This window comes from Malaclemys terrapin, chromosome 1, assembly GCF_027887155.1.
Source record: "Malaclemys terrapin pileata isolate rMalTer1 chromosome 1, rMalTer1.hap1, whole genome shotgun sequence".
Classification (NCBI taxonomy): Eukaryota; Metazoa; Chordata; order Testudines; family Emydidae; genus Malaclemys; species Malaclemys terrapin.
Window position 1 is genome coordinate 230731892 of NC_071505.1, and position 14336 is coordinate 230746227.

The window sequence follows — 14336 nt, forward strand, 5'->3', positions numbered from 1 at the left end:
GGGGAAAAACTGCATTATTAAAGTTAAGATTTCAAAATTCTTTGTGCGAGGACACCTATTCTACTGAAGTCTTTTTTGGCTGAGGTGGCATTTGTGTAAGTTTGTGCAGGAGACAGTGTTGCCAAGTTTTAATACACGCTAAAGTAAAACAGCTGCTAACAAGGTTAATGTAATGTGTACAATGGGTAATATAATCCTAAACAAAACTGAATTATGAACTGAACTACACTAGAAAAGAATCAGAGGGGTAGCTGTGTTAGTCTGGATCTGTAAAAAGCAACAAAGAGTCCTGTGGCACTTTATAGACTAACAGACATATTGGAGCATGAGCTTTCGTGGGTGAATGCCCACTTCTTCTGACAAAGTGGGTATTCACCCACGAAAACTTATGCTCCAATATATCTGTTAGTCTACTAGAAAAGAAAACAATCACCACACCTATGGCTATTTTAGTCTTAACTTGGCCTTAGGGGGGAGGGATAGCTCAGTGGTTTGAGCATTGGCCTGCTAAACCCAGGGTTGTGAGTTCAATCCTTGAGGGGGCCACTTGGGGATCTGGGGCAAAATCAGTATTTGGTCCTGCTAGTGAAGGCAGGGGGCTGGACTTGATGACCTTTCAAGGTCCCTTCCAGTTCTAGGAGATGGGATATCTCCATTATTATTATTATTATTATTTTACTATGCAAGATTCACCTGAAGCTAATAACTCAAATAGTGACTCTTTCCACACTGAAGCAGCTTTGTAGAAACAAAGCAGCCACACCCCAGCCCAAGCTTATGTCCCAATAGGAGATCTTCCTCACACTTTCCAGCCCTGCAGAATTTCAACTACACACAGAAAATAAGCATAGAGTGGGGGCTAGCATCAGACCAATGAACTGTTATGTGAATCCTTTTGGGCATGAGAATCTCAAGGACTCCAAAAGTGTTAGAGTTGGAGGGGTTCCACTTTAAATAAGTTTCTGGGGCAGTGTGTTTGTAGGGATATTAGACTTAGGCCTCGTCTACGCTGCCACTTTACAGCGCTGCAACTTTCTCGCTCAGGGGTGTGAAAAAACACACCTCTGACCGCTGCAAGTTACAGCGCTGTAACATGGTAGTGTAGACAGCGCTCATGCGCTGGTAGCTACTCCCCTCATGGAGGTGCCGCAACTACACAGCCACATTAAAGTGCTGCCGGAGCAGCACTTTGTTACTAGTGAAGATGTGCCCTTAGGGTTAGCTGTTGGCGATGTGATAGTTGCTGATGAAGATTACCTTTGTCTTCCCTAAGACTGGAGTTTAAGGTTTGACCAACAAAGCCCTAAATGGCTTGGTGCTCTCCTGCCTAAGAGCTCACATGTCACCTCATGCCAAAAATCACCAGAGATGTTCAAGCTGAAGTCCCCTCAGTATAAAAGGGCTGGCTTTCTCTACAACAGGATGCTCTCCTGGCTTTGAAGCTTGCTCCCCCTTGGTTTGAAATAGCTCTAATCTGTTGACTTTCTGGATATGCTGCAAAGAGGGACACTGCTGGAAGGCTACTTCTTGGGTGGGCATAGGGTACTATTCCTCACTTGCCTTTTAATAGATGGTTTGAGTGGTTGCTGCTGGTTTTGTTTTTATATTCAGTTGAGCTTTTTAAGCAATTGTTAAAGGTGCTGAAAGTTTGGGATCAGTTATAAATCTACAGTGTGATAGAACTGCTTTGTTATGTGCTATGAACTCAGCTGTTTAAACGAGTGCAACATAAACATTTGCCTGAAGGGGATAAACATGTCAAGGGACAGCACTATAATAGAAATAGTACACAAAGCCTAGTCTGCATTTGGCAAAGATACTTGGTAGACAGGAGATGCCAAATTTAATTACGGCTTATACAGAGAGATATGAGCTGGAATGGCAAACATAATAGCTACTTTCATTTACAGATATAGAGAAAGGAAAGAAAGCAGCTAAGCTCTAAAGTGTTTAGCACAACTATGAAAACAATTCCATAGTTAAAATGTTTTTTTGGTTTGTTTTTTTTTAAACCTATTAATTAGGTTTCTTGGAACATTCTCATAATAGCTCAGACAGTGGATTTACACCTCTGTTCCAGCCTGTAAAGGGAAAAAAAACAACTCATTGCTCAAAGGACAACATCCGTCGGTTAGCAATATTGTTATATTCCAGTCTGAGTCCAGCAATAACTGTAAATACAGTAGCACAGAGCAAAAATTTTTACACCACTAACATACCATATGGGTGAAACATCCAAGCTAACAGACTGCAAGGTATCTAACAGGTCAGAAGTTCCATGCATTTTTACGCCTGGGTATTAAGAACATAAGAACAGCCATACTGGGTCAGACCAAAGGTCCATCTAGCCCAGTATCCGGTCTTCCAGTAGTGGCCAATGCCAGGTGCCCCAGAGGGAATGAACAGAACAGGTAATCATCAAGTGATCCATGCCCTGTTGCCCATTCCCAGATACAATATAAAACCAAAAAGTTTTAGCATCATCCTGGTGGGACCATCTGCTTAGCTCCTCTAGAATTCAAGTTATACTACATGGATTGTCCTCTGAGGAAGACAGTTTCTCGGAGTAATCTTCCTTGAAAATTTTCCTATGTGAGCCCCACAGAGTGAGACCACCAAATCAGTTCCAAGATCAAATGTGCGAGTGCAGAGCAATCTCAGAATGGCAGTCCAACACTGCATCAGAAGATGTGTTTAAATGCAATTTGTATTGCTACACTAAAGTATGCAGAAAAGCTCAAGACGCTGCCCTGCACAACTTGTATGAAAGACATTTTGCTCTTGCCAACCATAGAAGAGTAAGCTTTCATCCCAAAAATGTGGTGGTCTCATCTTGTCAAGTAAGTCTCCTGGATACTTAGGCCACCAGGAAAGGGGTGCCAGAGTCACACACTCTTTAGGATTCGAATAAGTATGGTTCTTGAGATCTAAAAGTAACTAACTTTTGGGGGGCAGGCTGAGAGAACAGCTTAGCCACTTCCCAGTCTACACAGAAAACAAAAGGGTCCCCTCCGTTAAACAAAAAAAACCCTGCAACTCTCCTCATATTAAAAAACAGCTGCCAAGAACCTTGTCTTTAGAGTAAGGAACCAAATGGGAACCCAAGTTTCAAATGGCTGATTTATCAAATCGTTCAACAGCAGGCTAAAATGAACCAAGGAGGCAATGTGTCAGCGGATCTAAAAACAAACCCAGAAAACCCAATGCTTCCCAATCCCTTTGAAAAGAAACTGAGTCAGATCTTTTACTACGGAGTGCCTGCTTCTCAGATTCAGGGAAAATTAACTCAATCCCTTTGCAAAAAAGGAAGTTAATTCATACCTGAATGTGGCAATGCATAAGGATTTTCCTCTCTAGACTAGCCCACAAATGTCCTCCGAGTATGATACACTGCAATAGTTTCATATTGAAACAGCAACTCAATTAAGTTCTCCCTTTCAAATGTCATACCATGAACACAGGTAAAGCAAGGTGCTAAGCAAGCATTAGACCAGGGGTCGGCAACGTTTGGCACGTGGCTCACCAGGGTAAGCATGCTGGTGGGCCAGGACAGTTTGTTTACCTGCTGACATGGCAGGTTCGGCCGATCGCGGCCCCCACTGGCCGTGGTTCGCCATCCCGGGCCAATGGGGGCGGCGGGAAGCCACGGCCAGCACATCCCTCGCCCGCGCCAAGTTCCAAAGGCTTGTGATAAGTAATTCTAAGTTCCCAATATAGTCTTCAGGACACCTATAAGGACTTGTTTTTATTTAGCCTGAGTAGAGGCTATTGCTTTCCAGAACATCTATACAAGAACTGCGATCACCCATCAGGCCAGGATCATTATTGGCAGGGAGAAATTGAGTTTGGAAAGGAGAAGGCTGCTAAATGGTAATCCTCATGGATCCCCCACTATGGGAACCTATTTGGAGTCAATCTGAGCCCTCATAGAGTTTCTTCCATTTGCCAAAGATATTTAATAGATTTGAGAATGAGAACTCATCCTACAGAATGGTCAGGAAGAGAAAGCAATACTTGATAAAGCACCAGTGGAGTTAGATCTCCATTTTCTTGAGTATCTCAGAAATGGACAGGGTTCCCGCTGAAGGAAGTGGGCAGAAACAGCTTGAAGAGAAGCACTAGACAGTGAGTGGGAGGGCAGGTGAGCACCAGGGTCCTCAAGTGTAGGAAAACTTAGTATTGAAATCCTACCCAAAGAATGTAACAAATCCTGTAAAACCAGGTGTGGGTTCAGCATGCTGATATACTCCGTGGTAACTGATGTCTCATGACCAGGCTGTTCTACTGCTGGGAGCACAGTATGTTAAAGGATCAGATGTGAGAGCCAATGTCCCAAGACTAGGCAAGCCATATTATATATAACTACAAAATAGCTCCAAGTATTTAACCTGAAATTTGTATGCTTTGTAGGAAGGAATCCATCACCAAATGGAAATAGCCTACATGATCGGGCATTCTAGCTATGTCTACAAAAGGCCTCACACCCTATGCTGGAAGGCAATGTTGTAGAGAGCAGCTATATTGGTGTCACACATTCTCGGAATTCACGCATGATAGGAAATCTCCAAAAAGCGAAGATGCTGTTACTCTTTTTAATTATTCATTTTATAGAACTCCTGAGAGAAGGATAAACTCTGATTCTACCTTACACAAGTAGCACTATATTTAATAATCAAGGGTCAGAAATAAAATGAAACCCAGTATGTTCTTACTCAGCAAGTTTAAACCTAAAGCAGAACCAATTTTGATGCAACACTCATGTGACAGAGCTCTGTCAACTTTGTCAGGTCATTACTTCATGGCAGATGAAGACATAATTTAGGTGAGACTGCTCATGTAAGTACTAACACTAATAAGAGATTCTGCACAGAGATTCTAATTCTAGAAGCACTAACTTCAAACTAGGAATGAACAAGCAGGCACTAGTTAAACCAATAAGACACAGAAGACAAATTCAAAAGGCACCTCCTTTTCTTCTGCACACACACGGTTTATGAGAAAAACATGCCCTCAATACAGCAAGTTATTAAAGTAGCTACTGGATCAGGAAGGAGAACAAATATGACATTAAACACTTGCAAATTATACATCTTGCTATCAAGTTGGAGAGAACATGGATAAGTCACCAAGTGAGTGTGTATTTATGTCTCCCCCACCTCCCTGTATCTGGTCACAGGGCTTATGTTTTTGCACTCTCCAGCATCATGGATACATTTTATAGCAGGAAAGCAATGATTGGAATCCAGAGGAGGAGATAATATCCAAAAAAGAAGAAACCAGAAAAACATACAATATTTAGGACTTAAAAAAGGGATGCACTTTTTGCACAGATATAACTTCCAGTCTATGGAACTCACTCACCTAAAACAAATTGCTATGTTTTTGTACGGTCAAATAAAATTAAAAACTGTCGTCATGACATTTTCCTAAATCTCAAATTAAAAAATACTTAGGCTCACCAACAACAACTCTTATAGACATTTCAGCTCTACCCTGATGCAGGTTACTGCAAACAAAAAGCTTCCTACTGTAATGCTTCAAAAGACACAATTTGCTGCAAATTACAGGTACTAGCAGTCAACATGTTGCAGCTGTTGTCACTGTATTTAAGTGCAGCAACAGGAGGGTTAACAAGAACTCTGAAAAACAGGATGATAAAGAAGTTACAAATACAAACATGCATTTTTTAAAAAATAAACTAAATACAAACACAGAAGCTGGTCATCTACCCTAAGCTGCCCACATTCACATTTACAGTTGAGTCTGACTCAGATTCCAGCTTGTTGATATAGCTTTAAATTGTAATCTGAAAGGCTTTTTACCTGCCAAAACAAGGAGTTCATCTTCTCAGGGTTCTGTTTGCCTTTAAACAGCTGATGACCTCACAAACCCTTGAAGAAAAGGAAGGCTGCAGCTCCTAATGAGGTCATCAGCTGTTTAAAGAAAAAAGAAAACCGAGAACCTGAACCTGGGTCTTAACAGGTAACAACAAAGTCATCCATGGACCTAGACACCTCCCACCACCAGAGGAATTCTGGTGGTTTAGGATGAAATTATGGTCAACTATGGTCAGCTCTCCAATTCCCCTCTCTTCTCCCCTGCTGGCACCCATCTTCAAGGAACACTGGAACCGGTTCCTGTGCTGCCACCCTGATTTGACTGAAAAATTAAACTGTGTGCACTCATATGCTATGGACTCTTGGGGACAGATTTTCAAGCATTTGGTATTTAGGTGCCTAGTAGGAGTTTTCAAAAGCTTCTAGGCACGTAACTCCCACAAAGGGAATTAGACGCTTTTGAAAACCCCACTAAACTTCTTTCAGCATCTTTAGGCAATACTTTTGAAAAATCTGGCCATTAGACTCTCCCAATCTGATGTGGTAAAGATTAATTTGAGGGAGGAGGAGAACATGGATGATAATCCCATAGAAGGGCCCATTTAATGCTGCTACTTCTGCACACAGCCTTTTTCCAGAAGCACATAAGGAACAGTGCAAGCCTCAGTCTCATTCTCCAATCCCACTGAGCCACAAGAGAAATGCTCTGTGCAAACGCTGAACAGAGAAATACTGTGGAAAGAAACCAAAGTAAATTGTGGGGTGGTGGAGTGAATGATTCTCAAAAGGGGTGGGGAAATGGAACAGGGGAGAGAAATAAATTGCTTAGTTCAAGGATAGTGGGTGTATCTGAATCTCTTTTGGATACTACTCCAATTAACAGTAGGTTAGGCAAGGCTGGTAGTTAAATGAAACTCTCCCCCACTCCAGCCAACATCTGAATTCCCCCAATCTATAAGGTTTGTGGTAGATAGGAAGAGGTCTGCCCTACAGGAAAGATAAAACTAGAGTACTACCCATTAAACATGATCACGTATAGATGCCCATTGTTTTCCAGCTAGACATCTCTCTCACCAAAATTCAGCTGTGTCAAATAGTTGTTTTTAGTGCAAATCCAACAAAGTCGCCCCCTCCCCCCCGATTACCATTATCCCATAGAGTAACCAGGTTTGACCAAAAGATAAGAAAAATCAGGATTGATTAATTTAGTTTCTTAAAAACAAGTTGAAAATGTTAATGTAAAAGCATATTGGCATAGAACATTGGCACTCTACCAAGGCATCCTTTCTGTTCAGAAATCAAAAGAATAGATCGTTGAAAGACAGGAGAAGCAAATAATGTCCCAAAACAACCGTAGCTATCAAAGTGCACTTTATTTGCAGTGCAAATGATTCAAAAAAAGACATAACAAGTCCAGGCAAAGGAAAGCGTTATACAGTGATTAATGACTGAATTGTTATCTCTAAAGCAGTGGTTCTCAACTAGGGGTCCGAGGCCACCTGGGAGGTCGCGAGCAGGTTTCGGGAGGCTTACAAGCAGGGCCAGCATTAGATTTGCTGGGGCCCAGGGCAGAAAAATGAGCAACTTAGTCTTGCGGAGCTCCATGTGGCATGGGGCCCAGGCAGTTGTCCTGCTTGCTACCCCTTAATGCTGGCCCTGGCTTTTATGTGCCAAAAAACAGTAGTTGTGGCAGAGGTGGGTCATGCAGTTTTTATAGTATGTTGGGGAGGGGGGATGCTCAGAGAGAAAAAGGTTGAGAACCCCACTCTAAAGTAGAGAGAGATCCCCAGGCTTCCTCTGTACTAAAATAAATATACTTTTAAATTACCCCTCGGAATGTTAGATTTGCTATTGAAGCAGTAGCGTCCATCAAAGTGTTTGAGAACTGTTTCTAGAAAGAGAAGTGTAGTCCCTGCTCCTCAAACAGTTCTTATCATTCTAAAAGTTTGCCACAAAGCAGTGGGGCCACAAACTTCTATGCAGCACGTCAATTCCCACTTCCCATCGTCACACCGAAGTGTTGTGAATCTCCCATACATTTTATGCCAAGATACATAGTTGCACTAAAGGTTTTTATTCTACTCTCCATTTGTTTCAGACGGATTTCCACAAAGTGGGGGAGAGAACACACACACACACACACACAAGGTTAGGTCAGTTCCAAACTGAGAGGATGTGCCTAACAAGGATTCCCTAGATTTAAAAAAACCTTTCAAATCTCCAAATTCAAGACTATTAGTTAATTACAGTAAGTTCTGTAGTAAGATTTTTAGGAAACAAAGGTGCTTATACAGTAACTTTAAAAAAAATATCAATGCAAGGTTTTGCTTAGTGACAGATGGGTAAACATTTTTTATTTTATTTTAGATCCTCTTATTTATTCCTCCTTGTTTTTCTCCAAGGCGCTCACTCTGGGAATATTTAATTCCTTTAATTTTTAGGGACTGCTATAAACAACTAACTATGCCATTACAGGCCCACAGTTCAAGAGTCCATGGCACCTTGTTTCCTCTAGGAATTATATTTCCATTCACCCAGGTTTTGATAATTGGCATGCTTTTCCCCAGTGAGATATTACGTGTCTATTATCTCAAACTCAAAACATTTTCACGACAGATCTGGAGTTTGTTTCTTCCCACTTAGGGAAACAATTCAGAATATATAGTCAACGTGCACTGCTATTTTTCTGAATGCAACAGCTAATGAGATGAATTCCTATTTCCAAAAAGGCAACCAAGTTTAAACACTCACTTGGAGAGCCATTACAAGTGTGGTCCTAATCTGAGATGCTGAACTATTACAAGTGGCATTTTATTAATCAGATTATCTTCCCATATGTTTTCAAGGTCAGGTCTTCTGACTTCAGTGATGAAAAACTTACTGCATTTTACTCCTGTTAACACTGTAGTCAGCCCAGCTAAGAGAATACATAGATTAAATTATTCTTGTGCAGCAGCATCATTGCTTATTAAATTCCAGCCCATTATATCTCTGCAAACTCTCAAAGCAGTGGAATTGCACAAAAGTATACAAGAATATAATTTTGTTGCAGAACTTTGGGTGATGCACAAGAGGAAGATAACTATTCTCAGAGCTCAGCTTGCGTTTGTAGAAACGGTAATTAAAGACTAAAATGGGCATAATTTATACAGAAATAATTGGGTCAACACCATTTCATAATCATTGTCAAAACAGAAGCACACTTTGAACTGCAGCACTTTGAACTAGTAGCCCTGAAATACAGAAGGCTACATCTCTTCTCTGCCGCTCCCTAGACCTCCAGGCTGCAGACAATGGCTAAACATCAACTTCCTTTTCCCGCATCAAACAAAAAGTAGAGCTAAAGCTGTACTTTGTCAGGGCAGGATTTTACAGTTCTACATACACAGATACAACTGAGAGGGACCCCTCCTCCCCGCCATTATACAGGACTGCTTGAAAATGAATAATTAGTTACAGGTGCTGCCACTAATTAGATACTGGCAGATCATTGAGGACACCAGGTCCTCCGAGCAGAGACTTTGTATTTTAACCCTTTAATGCTACATTTCCAGAAGAGGAATCAGTGGAGAAAATTCACTTCACTACATGTCCATGCAAAGTACAGAAATAGTTTTGCCTGCTTAAAAAAAAAAAAAATTAAACTCATCACAAACCTGCACAGAAATTAGTATTTGAACACATACAAAACTTTTATCCAAACACACAATTGGCGTGCTTGATTTCAGACAAGCTACTATATGGATTGTATACACAGTTCAAGACAATATGAGCAGTCCATATTTGGAGATAAAACACACAGAATAAAGACAGGAGGAAGTCACCTTATCATCACCTCCAGGAGCAGGATTTCTCTCTACAGTGTACTTGCTAGTGCTTGGTCTAGTGCAGTGGCCTAGTGGTCTAGTGCAGTGGTTCTCAAAGTTGATCCGACGCTTGTTTGGGGAAAGCCCCTGGTGACCGACCGAACCTGCAGACGCGGCAGGTAAACAAATGCGGCAGGTAAAACAAACCGGCCCGGCCAGCCAGGGGCCTTCCCTGAACAAGCGGTGGACCGACTTTGAGAACCACTGGTCTAGTGTACTTTATAAGTGTCCAAAGTGATGTGGCTTCCACCACTTTACTTGAGAAACTACAGATCTTTTTGTAATTCCTATTGAAACACCAATGCTTCAAAGTAGCATACCTAAAGTAAGATTTGGTTCAACTTACTAGGCATATGTGACAGTACTCAAGTAATGTAAGAAGAGAGTTGGGGGTTATGTTTTGGGTTTATTTAGTTTTTGGGGTTTTGGTACTTGAAATATTAAGGGCCTTTGGCATCTGTGGTAGTCTTGGCTTTCTGGGGGATAGGGTGAGTAAAGACCAGGCTCCATATTTTATTCACCTTGTTACATATCATAGCCCACATGATATGTAAAGTCAACACATCTGCCTGCAGTATCCTAGCATTACAGGATAAATAGGCTTGGAATATTTAAAAAAAATTAAATTCATTTCAATAAATATCAATGTTTATTTTTAAGCTTTTTTGATTATTGATTTAAATTTTTACAGTTGCACAATTTTCTGGGAGTTCAGACATTTAGTTTTAGTAGATGTTGAGATTCAAAATGTTAATACTTTAACAGTTAAACTGTCAATATCACGTCAAAATATTCAAAGTAAATATCCTTAAATAAATTATAATAAATTCTCAAACAGCATTTTTCTTATTTTGCCTATCTATACATTTTTGTTAATAGCGATGAACATATTTCTTCATCAGGATACGAGTATGGTAAAATTGACATTCACTGACATTTACCAATAAAAAAAAGTTCCCTAGAAACCTAAGGGTAGAGATCAAAGCGAATTGTAACTCTGAATTTACCAGAGAAACATCTGCAGGCTAGAATCCAATTATTAACAGCCTTCCTTTGTATATTTCTTTCCTTTAATGATAATCTACAAAGCTCATTTATAAAAAGATATTAAAACACTGAATATGTAAATTTAAGTTGAACACTTAAAAAACAAAACAAAACAAAATAGTTCCTCCTTATATGCCAGGTCATGAAGTAGGTGTTTTTCCTTGGTGTTTCAGAGTTTAACTACAATCCAAATTTAGGTTTTGGCAGGTGAGTGAAGGATGAAATGATTTTATAAAGTCTACGTTTAGTTTTAAGCTTTGCAATTCACTTAAGAAAAAAAGATTTAGAAGAATAATCATTCAATTGGCACCTCAGTTGAGTATCTGAGTATTAATATTCCCTTAAACAAGCCCATCTATGAAGAACTAGCTACCACATTTATTGGAAGGCAATCACTAGACATACCAAAAAATAAAAAGAAATTTCTTATTAATGTATTAAAATTTAACTATTTTTGTTATAGTTTATTGAATATCCATATGAATAGACACCATTTTTATAACAAAAATGAATGTAATATTATATTAGCCCAGTCATGTTTTGGAACTATGAGATGGAGGATGCCTGTGTTGGATATCTGAAGTATTTATTATTCAGCTGACTGAGGTGTTTAACTTTTCTAAGAAATGCTGAAACCTGCTTTCATGGGAATGATCTCTGCTCTGAACTGTATTTGTATATGTGTCCACTATAATACAGTAGCTCCTCACTTAACAATGTAGTTATGTTCCTGAAAAATGCGACTTTAAGCGAAATGATGTTAAGCAAATCCAATTTCCCCATAAGAATTAATGTAAATGAGGGAGTTAGGTTCCAGGGAAATTTTTTTTTACCAGACAAAAGACATACATACACACACACTATAAGTTTTAAACAAACAATTTAATATTGGTACACAGTGATGATGACTGTGAAGCTTGGTTGAGGTGGAGGAGTCAGAGGGTGGGATATTTCCCTTACTACTAAATGATGAAGTAACAATTGGCTAAGCCCTCAAGGGTTAACTCTCTCATTCTACAAGGCAGCAGGAATGAGTGCAATATGTGCATTTCCCCTTTAAGTACACTGCCTTGTTAATTAGATCAGCTTGCTGAGACCACAGCTGCTGCAAGCTCCCTCTATCCTGAGCCCTGGTGCGTCTCCCCCCACCCCCCACACTCTATGGAAGATGGGGTAAGCAGGATGCAGGAGCAGGGGGGAGGGGACACCCTGAGATTAGCCCCCCCCTTCTTCCCTTGTCCCCCGCACAGCAAGCAGCTCCAAGGCAGAGGGCAGGAGCAACACATGGCAGTGGGGGGAGGGACAGTTGCAATTGCTAGCCTGCTGGACAGCTGCAGCACAGGGAACTTAGGGGAGCAGGAGCTGATAGGGTGAGCTGATATGGGGGCTGCCGGTCCACCCTGGTTCCAAGCCCCCACCGGCTAGCTGCAACGGGCTGCTCTTCCTGCAAGCAGTAGACAAGGCAGGCAGCTGCCAAACGACAAAGGGAACATTACACAACTTTAAACGAGCATGTTCCCTAATTGATCAGCAATGTAACAACGAAACAACATTAACCGGGACAACTTTAAGTGAGGAGTTACTGTAATCTAATCAAAAATACAGAAAAGAAAAGCTATGACCCCACATTCATTTCCGAGTATATTTCTGTAATGGCCAGTCCCAGATACCTCAGCTTCCTTGGCAGGAATTCTGTTTAGTTGGTCTTCTGAAACTGATGAATGGTCTTGAACAACGTAAGAGTGTTGGGATAGAAGAAATTTTTCCTCAACCAACTATTCATACTCAGAATCTCAATGCTTTCTCTACGCCTATAATTCTTCAAGGAAAGAGAAGTCGATATTTTGTGCCCTATATAGAGATTGTCATACCAGATAGACTTCAAACATTTCTTCAGGATGGTCAACCATTATATTGAAACCCATCCCTAGCAGTCAATACACTCCATGTCTTCCAGCCAGAAAAGTCCAATAAAAATGGAAAAGAAGAAACACAATATAGAAGAGTAGCAATGCAAGTAGAAACTAAGGAACCAATGCATGGGAATGTTGCCAAAGTGGAAAAAAGCATTTAAAAAAAAAAAGTTACTACACTGTCCATTTCTCATTGGAATGAGAGAACTTCTGGCAAGAAGTTCAGCACCATACTGACAAATTTGTGTTGCACCACTCTTCTCTAGTGGAAAAAGAACACCATGCCGGATCTTGTCAGGGGCGGAAGAGACGCTATTACTTAGCCTAAAGTTTCTCAACCTTTTTCAAGTTGGGGACCCCTTATTCAGAATTGAAAATTTTCACAGCACCCTTACATTTACTATAAAAGTAGAAGTAATAAAATAAGTTTAAAAATGTGTAATAAAATCTACTGCATTTGACCTCAGGAACTTTGAAGGTTTTGACCACTCTGAAATTATGGTAAATTGATTTTCTTTAGAATTATCAAGTTTTCAATATCTTGCATGCCCTTAACTGTGTGTGTTTTTCAAGCAGTGGGTCATGACCCCCCCTCCCCCCCCAGGAGGGTCATGAAAGGCAATTTCTGCCACAATATGTATTTTGAGAAGGAACAAAGTACAAAAACAATATCTGAAATTTGGCCTTAAGGTTTCTTACATCAAGCTTCGGCATGGAGTAACTTTTTTAATGGCCAAGTTAATCCCCTCGAATATATGTTTATAATGGAAGTGCAAAGAAACCTTTAGCCACAGCAGCACAAATGGTGCCATGAAAATACTACATGGGTTATAAGTGGAAACAAAACCACAACCCTTGTGTCGTAGCTGAACCAGCAATCAAACTAATGTGCTATTCTTTGCACTGTTCATGAAAAGCTTACATTTGTTTTCTCCATTGGATACTAGGGTTGAACACTTGTTCAGGGAAAGCCCCTGGCATGCCGGGCCAGTTTGTTTACTTGCTGCGTCCGCAGGTTCGGCCGACTGCAGCTCCCACTGGCCGCGGTTCGCTGCTCCAGGCCAATGGGGGCTGCGGGAAGCAGCGCAGGCCGAGGGATGTGCTGGCCGCAGCTTTCCCTGAACAAGCAGCGGACCGGGTTTGAGACTCACTGCTATAGAAGGCCTAACATGAAAATACAATAGACACAGATACTATTAGATTTAGGCGATGTCTAAACTAGCACTTTTGTTGGTAAAACTTGTCAACAGTGTGAAAAACAAACGAACAACAAACAAAAAAACCACACACCCCAACCAACAAAAGTTTTGCCGACAAAAGTGCTGGTGTGGATAACACTATGTCGGCGGGAGATGTTCTCCCGCCGACATAGCTACCACTGCTCGTTAGGGATGGTTTAATTATGCTGGCAGGAGAGCTCTCCTCTGCTGGCATAAAGCGGCTACACGATAGACTGCACAGCAGCGCTTCTGTAAAGTCTGTAGTGTAGACATAGCCTTAGACTGAGTAGGAAGACAGGACTTGAGATACCTGGCTGTAGATTACTAAAAGAACTCAGTACTTCTATGCATTATGGAAGGGGATATGAAATTTCTTGCTTTGGTTTAGATATATTTCTAAACCCCACACATGGTTAATTCTGGAATTGGGTTTTTGGTTTGCTTTTTTATGCT

General features: G+C 40.8%; 1 protein-coding gene across 3 annotated transcripts in view; it reads right to left on the bottom strand.

Moving 5' to 3' along the window:
* The window catches only part of JADE3 (jade family PHD finger 3), a 75966-nt gene that overhangs the window by 46538 nt on the left and 15092 nt on the right, over window positions 1–14336 (bottom strand). The window lies entirely within an intron of this gene.